Genomic DNA, 14,340 nt, shown 5'->3' on the forward strand with positions numbered 1-14,340 from the left:
TTTGTCCTTGAGTTCTTCCAGGGGGTGATGGGGTGTATATGTAATGTTGCTGCATGTATTTGTGTGTATGGTGTTGTGGGTGGGGGTGGGGGTATTGCGTGTGTGTGTGTGTCACTCTCTTTCCCTCTTTTCCCTCCCACCCTCCCCTGTGTTGTAGGTGCAGTACTCACTGTGGTTGTCGACGGCGTCTTTCCTGCTCCTGATACAGAAGGAGGAAGACCAGCATGGGCAGGACATGTAGTTCGGGTTCCATGGTGTCCTGGTTCCTCAATGGGTGTCGAGAGGTTTCCCTTCTGTGTACTGTGTCTGCTGTGTGTTGGTACCGCCCCGGAAAAGGTGGCGGATAGGCCTCTTGTAATAGTGTGGGCGGTACTTTGTCTTCCGCCTGTCTGTTGGCGGTTACCGCCACAGTGTTTGTTTCTACCGCCGTGGCGGTCGGAGTGTTAAAGTGGCTGTCTGTGTTCGCGGTTTTCGCCATGGTCGTGATTCCATTTTTTTTTTCGCCGGGCTGTTGGCGGAATTACCGCTGCTTTAGCACCGAACGCCAGGGTTGTAATGAGGGCCATAATGTAGCACTTTACTATAATTAACACTTTCTGTAGCTGGGCACTTTATCGAGGTTGTAGGTCAGTTCTGACTGCAGCTTATGTTCTGTCAAAATCCTTTTGCATCTCCTCAAACATTCCTACTTCTTGTATCAATTCTATCTTCATCTTCCCCTTCCCTCTGCAGTTCTTGTTTTAACAGGATGGCTCAGCACCTAGTCACCATGGTTAAGAGGATATGCACCTCCTTGCTGCTTTTTGGTATAGGATAAAATGGTCATTCCTCTGTGCTTGTAGGCCTAGGGTCCCATCACAAAGTGCCTATGGGGGGCCACTACCACACAAATGTTTACCCCAAACTGAACCCTTTACCCAGCAAAATCCCACTGCACTTCTTGCAGTGGAGACAGATAGTGAATCCCTGTCCTAAGGGGCTCTTAACCTGGAGTCAAGAAACACAGTAGGATATTGCGACTGAGTCCAGCCATTTTGGGTCTCTTTTCAGGACTCTTTGAATGAGGACAGTTGTTCTTGCGGGAAGAGTGTGGATCTCATGGGACTGGATACCATTTTGTGCCAGATCTCACTGTTCTAGAAGGAAAGAATTTGGCTTACCAGTACACAAACATCTATTCATCCCTGCAGATGTTAAATTGGAGACCACATGTCCATTTGCCACATTGTTGCTCCTGGGTAATTCAGTGGTTCGAACACAAGACCAAGTACCACGAAGGTTAGACAAGGCATTCTAATTCTCAACAAACTCACAGTGTCCCATCAGGAATTTACCTGAACCTGCAGTAGTAGATTCACTAGTTCATAATCTGGGAAAAATAGGTTAGGTTAAACCTAAACACACATTTAGAACATAGAACAGTGGATCAGCAACATTGAGGTAAATAGAAAACTATTGGATAACTTTGATGAAGAAGATATTCAAGTGATAAAAAAGTAAATGCCTGCTCAGAGTGCAAGTTATGAAGAAACCGACAAGCATTGAATAACAAGTGTGAGAGGGTTACAATCATTGCTTGTGGAGCAATGAGGAGAAAAATACAGTTGTAATCCTAGTTGAGTGTTTGAGACTAACCTGGATTATGTTCTTGTTTATCGATCACTGAGATAAAGTCAAGGCAGCTTACCCCATTTTTCCTTCTCCAACGATATATCATAGGTAAGAGCCAGAGTTAAAAGATAAGAGTTAGATGTTATTATGTGATCTTGTGGAATTGTGATTGCATCTAAAGCCAGTATATGTTGCTGGTGACGTCTGAGTTCCTTCTATAAAAGAACATGATGGAACTAAATTCAATGAGACATTAACAAAAGATGACTCACTAGGTGTTAACAGCCATGCCCACAGAAGTCCAGAGCAAACTCTAACAAAAAGTAAATTGCTCTCTTTCTCCAAACTCCTTCCCTTTGCATCAACTTACCAGACATTTATCAGAGAGTGGTGGCATAGGTGTATGCGCAACACTGTCAGTAACAGGACACTTTGTAGGTTCTCTGCTGCTGAGTCTCAGCCTGAGTAGTCTGGTCTTCACAGGCTTAGTCTGACAGAGATAAAGGCTGGTGCTGCCGATAAAGACTGCGTCTAGCCTTTCGCCAGTTAGTGCCATTCGGAAGGAGCCCAAGGAGGAAAATGTCAGATGGCAAAAAAACACCAGAAGATGGACAGTCAGGACTCCAGAGATTGTGGAGGTCTTGTCACCAAGAAGCACCCACTGGAAAAACTGGAAGGCATTGAGCCAGATGCCAGGAGTTGCCAACAGGGGAGTTTGGCAGCTGAGCACAGAAGCCTAAAGGCAAACATGAGGGAATGCCAACAAGAGAATCTGGCAGCTGAGCAGGATGGCAATGTGCTTGGAAACCAAAAGCATTCAACAGCAGAAACCGGAAATTATACTAGAGTTACTGACACAGAAGACACTGGATCAGGAAGGAAAGAAATTCCTGACGACAGCAAAAGCTAAGAACACGATGATGAGATAACCAAAGCATTGCAATGCAAGGAGGAAGTGCAAAAACTCCTCTGTACATAGGAAGAGGAATAGGAAGTTGTGTCAGCAATTAGGAACCAGTGTATTGGACTGTGGAACTTCAAAGAAGAACTGCTGGTAAGTGGCTGCCTTGGATTGTGATAAATAGCTCCTTCATAGAGACCTTCTCAGTGGAACTCTGGAAGGAGAAGGCTCAGCTGATATGCTGTACAGGCACATGGCAAATTAAGAATTCCCCACGAAGGGGAATGTGGCATGGGAGGCCCGTTCTGGCGGGTGGCCATGGTCTGATAAGCTGCGTTCTTCCATGCAGCAACCCACCAGTGGATCTTTAATCTCTCTGTACAGAAGGAATAGAGAGTGCTGATTGCTTCCAACAGGCTCACTGGAACATGACAAGCAGGACACGCACCGTAGCAGCCCTCTAAGCAGCGGTAGCAGCATCACTAAATGCGCCCTCACAGACACAGGATCCCAGGTTAATGTGACTGAGTTGCATCCCATATCCACAGATGTCTTTAGACAGCAGGGCAGTCCCTCTTCTGATTCTTCACACGTCCAGAAGTGTTCTGAGACGGGTACTGGAATGCCACGTTTATGCCCAGAGCCACCCTCTAGGTGGAGGAACCTGCTGGACACTCCCTAACCAATGGGGTAAAAGATTCCAGGGGTTAACATCCTTGCTTTTACAGCACTTTATTTATGCTCTAAGGTAAACTACCACACAGTGCCCTTCTCCAATAAATCCTACATGGCAATATCCCTCTTCCCCTAGTCAGAGCTCCCTGTACCCTCTCATAGTTGTGGGTAGGATAATATACCAACGCTCCCTTGTGGTCACTCAAAACTAGTTCTGCTGCAGCTCCCACCTCTCAAAGGGTTTGGAGCCAAACTGACTTGGAAGACAAAGAGTGGTAGGGCTAGAAGGGAGCTATATCTACTAGTGACAGGGTAGGCATCATTTGAAGCTCAGGAAGTTGCTGGGTACAACCACGCAGGCCATCCTACTTAAGGGAGAGCTTAACTCACCACATGAGAGCCATTCACCAGTCAGGTGATACTGACCACTGGCAGAAAAGTACCATTTGGCTTAGGCAGGAAAATGACAACTTTCTACAACTGTCACTTTTAAAATACTTATATAAGATATGACTTTTGATTTTAAATTACTACTATAATATGCCCTTGAATCATTGTTCTAGCTGCTCCCAAACCGGTATTAAGCATTTTAAGTTGTAATGTAGCCCAATATTTCCCATTAGGAGAGCCATCCATGATGCAGTGAAAAATGACTTTGGAGGGTTTTCACTGCCAGGGCATGTAAAACTTTAAATATACATGTCCTACTTTTCAAATACCATGTACCCTGCCCTATGGGCATTGAGAGTCCAACTTAGGGCTGACTTATAAGTATTAAACAGGAAGGTTTAGGCCTGGCAAAACGTTTATTTTGCTTTGTTGAAATGTCAGTTTACAAGTACCCTTCCAGGCTGCAATGGCAGATCAATAGATATGTTTTACAGTGTTACTTAAGAGGGTGGCACAATGAGTGCTGCAGTCCATTAGTAGTGTTTAATTTACAGGCCGTGGGTACATTTTGTACCATATTGTAGGGACTTACAAGTAAATTAAGGCGCTCATTATGAACACAGCGGGAAACACTGCCGACCGCTGTGGCGGTGGTGAACAGAATCCCGCCGTTGGTGGTGAATGGAAACCCGCCATATAATGAACAAAAATCCCATCCCTGTCAAAAATCACCAGACCACCACTCCCCGCCATGACCCTGTTGACAGGAATCCCAGATCTCCCACCCCACCACCGCCAAGCACACCCACATCCCACCCTCCACATAATCATGCACAAATCAACTTGGCGGACAGTGGAGGCCAGACGACCATTGGCGGCTGCGACTGCCACAGGCGGCAACTGGACTCAACAGCAAGAAGTGCACACATTGGATAAGCGTATAACCCACACACCTTACACACATCCAGAACCCCATAAAACACCCTCAGACATACCCCACAATCCTTTGCAACGAAAGTAGGCCAAGAAGACTGAGAGCACCAGAGGCAGACAGCGAACACCAGCATACAGGAGACGCACACCCACCCACAGCAGAGCACCCTCACCTCGTTCCCAGCCCAACACCATTCACCACACTCATCATGTCACCCCACAAACATCCACGCTTCACCGAAAGGTTGTTAAGGACCATGGTGGACGAGATCTTGAAGGTGGAGCCTCAAATATTCAGGCCGAGGTGCAGCACACAACCATCACAAGGAAGATGGAGCTGTGGCAGACAATTGTGAACAGGGTCAATGCAGTGGGACACTATCCATGCACCAGGGACGACATCCGGAAGAGATGGAACGACCCGCGGTGGAAGGTCAGGGGCATGGCATCGAGGCACCACATCACAGTGCAAAAGACTGGGGGAGGACCGCCACCAACACCACCAGAATACACAGACTGGGAGGAAAAGGTACTTGCCATCCTGCACCCTGAGGGACTCACTGGACTCACTGGAGGAATGGACTCGGGTAAGTCCTCAACATATACTCCATATACACCATACCTGTAATGCATGTACCACCCCACCCCACCCACACCCATCAGGACCAACACCCCACCCAGGCATCAGCCACTAAATCCACCCCCCCTGCATGACCCCAAACTCACTAACAGGTCCGCATCCCTCCCCCTGTGCACAGCCACACACCCCTGCAAGCACCCACAATGGAACGACACACCCCGCCATAATGCTACCCCACACTGGCGCTAAATGCAATGTCAACCTCACAAAGGCGCACTGGAAGGCCACTGAAAGTAACACCAGCACAAAATATCCCAGTCCTGTTCACCTCAAACGTTCATGAAGCTGTAACAGATATGTCTATGTCCCCCACAGGCACCATCACCCATGCAACCCTAACGGACGGGACAAGGAGTGCCAGTGCCCCCCAGGGAGACAGAGGCACCTCACAGGACACCAGTGAAGTATCCCTGGACACTGATGAGCAGGCAGGCCCATCACACAGTCCTGGACTCTCACCATGCAGCAGCCCCATCTAGGAAACCACTGTCACCCCTACCACCCAGTCAAGACCAGCAGGCCAGGGCAAGCGTCCCCACACCAGTGTATCCAGGCCACAGACTGGTGGAACAAAGGTACAGAGGCCACAGTCTCCCACTCCCAACATGCAGGAAGGCGAGGGCCCCAGTACAAGTGGTACTGTCAGACCTGTGCAGGGGACACAGGCACAGGGGGCTAGGGCAAGTGCAAGGGTGGCAGTGGGCCAGAGGGGAGGCCACAGGATGGATGCAGCAGCCCAGGACGTGCTATCAGAGGGTTTGGGGGCCTACCAGCATACCCATGATAGGTTGGAACAGATTGTGTCCACCCTGGAGCACAGTCAGAGGATGCAGAAGGAACACCACCAACAGGCCATGGAGCAGTGGAAAGAGTACAATGCCACAATGGCCACCATAGCAGGAGCACTGCTGCAGCGGGTTCAAAAACACCCACATAGGACAAGAGGCCCCCACAACAGCACCGGACAACCAGCATCAGGTTACCTCATCAGCAGAAACATCCCAGGAACTACCCTCACAGGAAACCCAAGGGCCTACCATGTCATCCCTGAAGATCAACAGCAGGTGCCCAAACCTGACCCTCAGCCCAAGATATGGCAGTGGAACCCCAGCAAAGAATAAGGCCCCCTTCAAAATGTAACTCAGCAACAATCTGCACAGCCATCATCCCACCCAACCACCAACCACACATTGCTAAGAGGCGATATGAACTACTGTAAGACAAGATGGACCCATCATTAGTACCAACAAGGCTGCCACCATGTTGGTCTTGAGGACACCCACCCCTTACGACTTGCCATCACTGTAAATAGCACTATTCACTCACATCAACCAATAAAATACATATCACACCTATAACACTGTCCCCTGTGTAAAATTGTGAACAAAGTGAAGTATGGATGCAACTGGCTGAGAACTACTTTATTGTCAAATCTGTGCATGAAGGGTGTGCCTAAATGGTGGCAATGAGTAAATGCATAAAATTTCAATCTATACCATGCAGACGTGGACCATGTTTCGCCTATCATTACCAACCCCCCAATATGACAGAGCACACTGACAGAATTTGTCACAAACCCCAATGTCAGGCCCAAGTCCCACACATTTACTGGAAATAGAGTTGTATCAGTTGGTTCCTGGAATTGACATCTTCTCCTTTCTCATGATCACCATCACTCTCCTCACCTCTCTGAGGTAGCTGATCAGGACATATAGCACCCTCCACCTCCAAGAGAGGGATAGAATGTCTCACTGCCACGTTGTGCAGCATACAGCAGGCCACCACTATTCTACACGCCTTATCAGGCCCATAGGCCAGGGAACCCCCAGAGATATGTAGACAATTAGATCTAGCCTTCAGGAGACCTATAGTTCGCTCTATCACCCTCCTTGTACGTCCATGGGCCCCACTGTAATTCATCTCTGCATCCGTCCTGGGATTCCTCACTGGTGTCAGGAGCCAACGCAAGTTTGGATAGCCAGAACCACCTAGAAAAAGGTGCAATACAGAGTTGTCATTGTTATGCCCCTTAGTCAGACAGCCTGTCTGCTATGTGCCAGTTAGTGACAGGCACATTTACCTATGATCCACCCTCTGTCCTCTTGGAGTTGTTCCATCTTCTGTGGCACACTACTGTTCCTCAACACAAAGGAATCATGGACTGAACCTGGGAACATGGCATTCACATGTGAAATGTACTGGTCTGCAGTACATACCAATTGGATGTTCATGGAGTGAAAGTTCTTTCTATTTCTGTACACCTGTTCACTCACTCTTGGGGGGATGATCAGTATGTGGATGCCATTGATGGCACCTATAACATGGGGTATGTTGGCAAAGGCATAGAATTCAGACTTGATGGCAGGGAGGTCAGTACTTTGGGGAAACCTCACATAGGATTGCAGGTGTCGTACAAATGCTTTCAGAAATCTTGTCAGTACCATGCTGATCATTGGCTGTGAAAATCCAGCACCCATGCCCACTGTCACTTGAAATGAGCCCGTGGCCAGGAAATGGAGTGCAGAGAGCACCTGCACTTCAGTTGGGATGGCATGCTGATTACGATTTCCCAGAGTTAGTGCAGGATCCAGTAAAGCACAAAGTTCCTGAATTGATGCACGTGTGAGTACTGTAATTGATTATGATCTGACGCTCCACCATGGTCCTCATATCCACAAGTGGTCTGTACACTGATGGTGCCCTTCCTCGCCTCAAAAAGGTCGGTACCTACGAGGGGTTTCAAAAAGGTGTGGTGAAGACACATACATAGGCGCACTTGTCATCATTTGTGCACTGCATAGTTCATTGCAGTAACTCTACATTAACTGCTACCTGACAGATATACATGTACATCACAAAGAGGGAACAGAGTATTTTATGTGTGGTAGAATACTGAATAGACAGAGGCCTAGGTGCATCATGTGGCTAGTAGGGCCTGCATTGTGATGTATAAACAATGTTTATTTTTTAGATGCGTAGGTCATGGCAAAATGTCTGCCCACTGTAATTCTGCCCTTTCGTTGTGGAAGTGACCTCATATATCTAGCGGCTGACGTCACAGCATAAGGCGGAGTTTACTGCTGTTCGCACACTCATTGGTTAACATGGATGCCAATGGGGAATCCTGGGGTATCACGATCGCCGCCGGCGGTGACGGTGCACACCGCCGCGGAACGTACGCGAGTTTGTCATCGATTATTCACTTGACTCCCTGATCTCGTGATGACAGGTACTTCACTGTGTGTACTGCTGTGGCCTGTCTCTGGCTATGGATGTGCCCTGTGTTGCAGGGGAAAGGGCCCCAGCCTTCACCCAGGAGGAACTGGAGAAGCTAGGGGATGAGGTCCTGCCCCTGTATGCAAAACTGTACGGACGGCCAGAGGTACAAGTGAGTCTGGGTTTGGGGGTCACTGTGTGTGTGTAATGCATGGTGTTGATTGGACATATGTGTGCACCTCTGAGCCTGCATGGGCCATGGTGCATGGCATGCTGCGTGCATATGTCCTGTATGTCTGACAGTTCTGTCCGTCCCATAGTGGACGAATAGCCAGCTGTACCTATCGTGCAAGTGCCTGACCTCTGTGTTCCATTTCTGTGTCACCCTTTTAGGTCAGCGCCCACCAGAACAGGAAACTTTGGCATGCCATCGCCAAGGAGGTGTGGACACTGGGGGTCTACAACCAGCGGAGCACCCACTGCAGAAAGAGGTGGGAGGACCTGCGGCCCTGGGCACGTAAGATCAGTGAAGCCCAGCTGGGGAAGTCCTCCCAACGTGGAAGGGGTGCCCATCGTGCACTGACCCCCCTCATGCGACGGATCCTGGCGGTGGCGTACCCAGACCTGGATGGGCGCTTGAAGGCTGCACAGCAGTCACAAGGGGGTGAGTATTCAGTTCACATACTTCAGTCTGGAAGGATGTCTGAATGTGCATTAGGGTTCATACTGCTTAGAGGAAGGGACTTCGACTGGTGTCCATCTACTTTATGGTCCCCAAAGGGTGTAAGGGTGTCTTTGACGGGTCTCCCATACGTCGCCTCCTTACGTAGTCCAGGGGATGGGTGTAGAGCAGTACTCTGGTCAGTAGTCAGGGGCATGGCCATGGGCATAGTGAACGGTGCTGCTTGTTGGGTGTATCATCTGGGTGGGTGTATGTCTGGCCATTATGTACCTCCATTCAGCTACTTACAATTGTCCCTCCTGTTTTGTCTCCCCATCCCTGTTCTCTTGTGTTGGTTTGGTATGGCATCAACATCTGGCAAGGGAGCTGAGGCACCGGCAAGTGGGGAAGCAGTGGCCCATGGATCCTCGGAAGCACAGACAACCGACGCCCAGGGGACCAGTGGGTAGGAGGGCGAGGGGAGTTCCACAGGGGAGGCAACTACCACAGGAGGTAGTGACTCCAAGACCTCCTCCGATGGGGGTTCCCCAGAGATGGCAGACCCTAGTGGCCACACCACTACTGTGACATCTTCCGCCACCCCTCATTCCATCACCGCCCTCCCTTCTGCTCCCCACCGAGTTGCTCGTGCCCGCTCACCCAAAAAGGTGTGCGTCTCCTTCACCCTAGGCACCTCCTCCACTGCCCCAGTCAGCCCTGCTGACCTCACAGAGGAGGCTATTGATCTCCTGAGAACCATCTCTGTAGGGCAGACAACCATTGTCAATGTCATCCAGGGGCTAGCATCAGAGGTGCAGCAGACAAATGCCGATCTGGATAGCATTCACGGTGCCGTGTCTGTACTACAGAGATCTTTTCAGGCTTTGGCCTCCTCTTCGATGGCAGCCAGTTTCCCTGGCTATTCCATCCTCCCTCCAACCTCCTCTACCCCTTCCAGCACCCCACTCCCTTCACCCGTTCAAGGCACACATTCAGACACGCAGTCAAGCACATCAACACACAAGAAACACACTTCAACACACAAGCACCACACCTCCCACCACAAGCATTCACACAGCCAACAGACACATGCACACACAACAACATCCACTTCCCCCAGTGTGCCCACCTCTTCCGCCTCCCTGTTTGTCCCCTCTACATCCACACCCTCATGCACTGCACCTTCAGTCACTGTTGCTGCTCCTCTTACTGCACTCACCACAATAGCAGACATACATACATGCACCCCATACACCACACCTGCACTCACCACAACTACTGTAGTTGACACTCCCACTGTGTCCACCACCCCTCCAAAAATACACAAACGCACCAAGACACCCACCCACCCATCAGACATCCACCACACCACAGCATACTGTCCCATCACCGGCACCCACTACACGCACCCCTACACCACATACATCCACTGCCTCTGCCTCCACGCCCTCATCCAGGACCACCCCAATTGCTCCAAACAAACTTTCCCTCTCCTGTGCTGACCTCTTCCAACCCACTGGCCCATCCTGTCTTGTCCCTAAGCGTGCTCACCTCCTTGCCCTTTCCACTCCTTCCACATCACAGCCCACCCCTGTCTGCCCTTCACATTCCTGTTCCCCTTCCCCAGATTAAAAAAAAGGCCCAGACTGAGCCGAGTCCATCTAGCTCCATCCGATCTAAACACCCCCACCCCCTTCAAAGGACAAACCCACCCCCCCTCCACCTTCCAAACAAAAGTCCAAGGCCCACCCCATCGCAAATCCCCACCCCCACAACCCCCTGCCCCCGTTCCATGAGGTGCCTGGAGTACCATGCACTTGTGGGAGTCAGGTTGGGTCCGTTGTGGCCCATGGCAATTGTAGCCATAAGGACTGGCCATTGGCCCTGTTTGGACTGTTTGGCTCTGTGAGCTTCACATTAAAGATTTCTGTGTCGCCTGTGTTTTGGCGGCACGCTGTTGAACCCTGGTCTTTTGTTTCATTGTTTATGGGTGTGGGGCTTTTGTATGTACTATGGTCATGTTGGATTAGCCTTGTGTTGGGTAAGTACCTCTTGCTGTGGGGTGTATGACTTGTGCTGCTGTGAAGGGTTGGGGGGACGTAGCAGGGTGGGTGGGTATGTAACTGTGCCCTTTCCTCCCTTGTTTCATAGAATGCGGTACTTACCATCATCAAATTCATTGGCGGTCTCAGTCGTGGAGGTATATGGCAAGGAGCAGGGCTGGCATGATCTGCAGGTCTCTATCCATGTCTGCTTCGGCACGTTGTGTGGCCCTCCGGTGAGTGTTTCCTTATATTTGGTTAATTTCCGCCTGGCTTTGCGTGGCGGTGGTTCCTGCCCCGGAACTGGCAGCGGACTGGTGGTTCATTATTTGATGGGCGGCTTGGGCCTTTCCGTCGGCCTGTGGGCGGACTTTTCCGTCGTTGTCGGCATTCCTCTGCTGGCAGTGGGTGGTTTTCGGGATGCCTGTCTTTCGTTTGGTTCATTATTTGGTAGTCCGGCCCGCTCCACTGCTGGCGGTTTTTACTGCCACTGCCGGCGGCACGGAATGGACCACCATGTTCATAATGAGGGCCTAATCTTCTCTTATTGACTACAGTGATTAATAGAACATAAACAGGACAGCAAAATGGTGTTCTGGATAACATTGAGTAATCTGGCCAAAGATGCCCCAAAGGCAAGCCCGTCTGCACCTGGACCGCGCCCAGTGCCAGGACCCCTAGTCCTCCCACCATCCACTGCTACTCCACAGGTGAGCTCCTAGTCCTCAACAACGGATGCCAAAACTCCCACTGCTGCATGTCCTCCCAGCACTCCACCGAAGGACCTTTCGTCTGCCGCCAATGCCGCTTCTCCTGCCTCACAGGAAATCTGGGACACCATCACCACCCTTACCACACATGTTGCCTTCATCAATGAAACATGGCTCAACCCTGCCTCCAAGCCCGACATTGCCACCCCGACGGATACAAGATAATACACCGGGACCTCCCCAACAAGCACAGTGGAAAACTCGCCATAACATTCAAGGATACCATCCAATGCTCCGCCACGAATGGTGACCTGATGCCTGTTATGGAGTACCTTAACTTTCTACAACACACCGATGCCAAGACAACCATCAGAGGTAACCTCACATACAGACCACCAGGACCCCGGCCAGCATTCTGTGACACCATGGGCAACATCATTTTCCACCCACCATCAACTCCCTCCATTACATGCTCCTCGGTGCTCTCAACTTCCACATCGAGGACCCTAAGGACGCCAACTCCACATCCCTGCTGGAGAACCTCAACAACATTGGACTCACTCAGTCTTCAAACCCACCTACAAAGCCGGACACATCCTCAACACCATTTTTTCCTCCAGCTAGAGAATCAAATTCACCAAAACCACAGAACTCTCCTGGACCAACCACACAATCGTCCATTTCACCATCCCCAAGACCCAGCACACCATCACCAGGCACCAAAGCGCTACCCACCGCAGCTTGGGAAAAGTAACTAAGAGCCAATGAATGCAGGCTCTCAGCACCACACCACCCGACATGTCAGCCAACCTCGACCAGGCCTTCCACAAATTCTCTGCTTGGATCAGCAAATGCGCCGGCAAAGTTGCCCCCCTGAAACCGGAAAAAGCCAACAGAATGTCAAGACATGCCAGCTAGTACACTCCAGAGCTCAGAAACACCAAGCGCAACTGTCTTCTCGAAAAGCGATAGTACATCTCCAAGAACCCCTCTGACAGAGCTGCACACAAAACAGTACTCAATGACTAGCACCAGCACAACAAGGAGCCCAAAATAGCAGCATCACAGACAACCACATCAAGGAGCTCTTCAAAATCATCAAGGAATTCTCCAATCCACTGCCACAGAAAACACAGTACACCCCTCCCAACAACTCTGCGACTCACTATCCAACTACTTCCACAGCAAGGTTGCCAACATCCACAACAACTTTAACCCTCAATCAACCTCGTTTAGCCTTGACAACCTTATCCAACCAGCAAACCCCAGCCCAGCCATAACCATCTGGTCCTCCCTCGATGGCCAGACCACCATGACCATCATGTCCTCCGTCCACCCCGGGGCACCCACTGACCAGTGCCCCCACCATCTCTTCAACCTCGGATCCAACATAATCAGTACTGAACTCACCAACCTCCTCAAAACTTCCATCTCCACAGCATCCTGCCCAGACAGATGGAAGCACGCAGACATTAGACCCCTCCTAAAGAAGCTCTCCGCCAACCCCAGCAACCTCAAGAATTACCGGACTATCTCCCTGCTCACATACCCAGCCAAAGTACTCGAGAAGGTCATCAACCACCAGCTCAACGACCGCCTACAACAAAACTCCCTACTCTATGCATCACAATCAGGTTTCCGGGCCAATCATAGCACAGAGACCGTGTTCATCACCGCAACAGACAACATCAGAACCCTCCTCGATCAAGGTGAAATAGTAGCTTTGCTTCTCCTCGACCTGTCTGCATCATTCAACACCGTTGCCCACCACATCCTCATCGACAGATTTAAAAACATTGGCATCCAACAACACGCCCTCAAGTGGGTCATCTCATTCCTCTCAGGACTCACCCAAAGCATCTATCTACCTCCTTTCACCTCTGCTCCCAAGAACATCATATGTGGCATGCCCCAAGGATCATCTCTCAGCCCCACTCTGTTCAACATCTACAAGAACCCCCTAACGGGCATTGTCAAATCCCATGAACTCGACATCATTTTTTACGCAGACGACACTCAACTCGTCCTCTCTAACTCACCAAAGACCCCTTCAACTCCAAAACCAACTTCTGTAAAGCAATGACCGATGTAGCTGACTAGATGAGAGACAGCTGCCTCAAATTGAATTCTGACAAAACCAAGGTACTGATCTTTGGAAAGAACACCTCCGCTTGGGGCCACAGCTGGTGGAAGGGAAAACCCAGATCTACTTTCACACCAACCGACAGACCACGGCCGCAATCTCGGCTGAATCCTGGACAGCCAACTGACCATGAAACAAGTCAAGTTGCCTCCTCCTGTTTCCAAACCCTTCGCATGCTCTGCAAGATCTTTAGGTGGATCCCAGAAAACACCAGAAAGATCATCGCACAAGCCCTTGTCACCAGCCACCTCCACTACGGCAATGTGCTCTACACTGGTACCTCCTCCCAGCTCCTCAGAAGGCTCCAGACAATACAGAATGTGGCAGCCAAACTCATCCTGGATCTCCCCAAATGTACCCACATCACTCCTCACCTCAGGAAGCTCTACTAGCTCCCTGTCCAGAAAAAAAGCCAGTT

Source organism: Pleurodeles waltl, chromosome 7, assembly GCF_031143425.1.
Source record: "Pleurodeles waltl isolate 20211129_DDA chromosome 7, aPleWal1.hap1.20221129, whole genome shotgun sequence".
NCBI lineage: Eukaryota > Metazoa > Chordata > Amphibia > Caudata > Salamandridae > Pleurodeles > Pleurodeles waltl.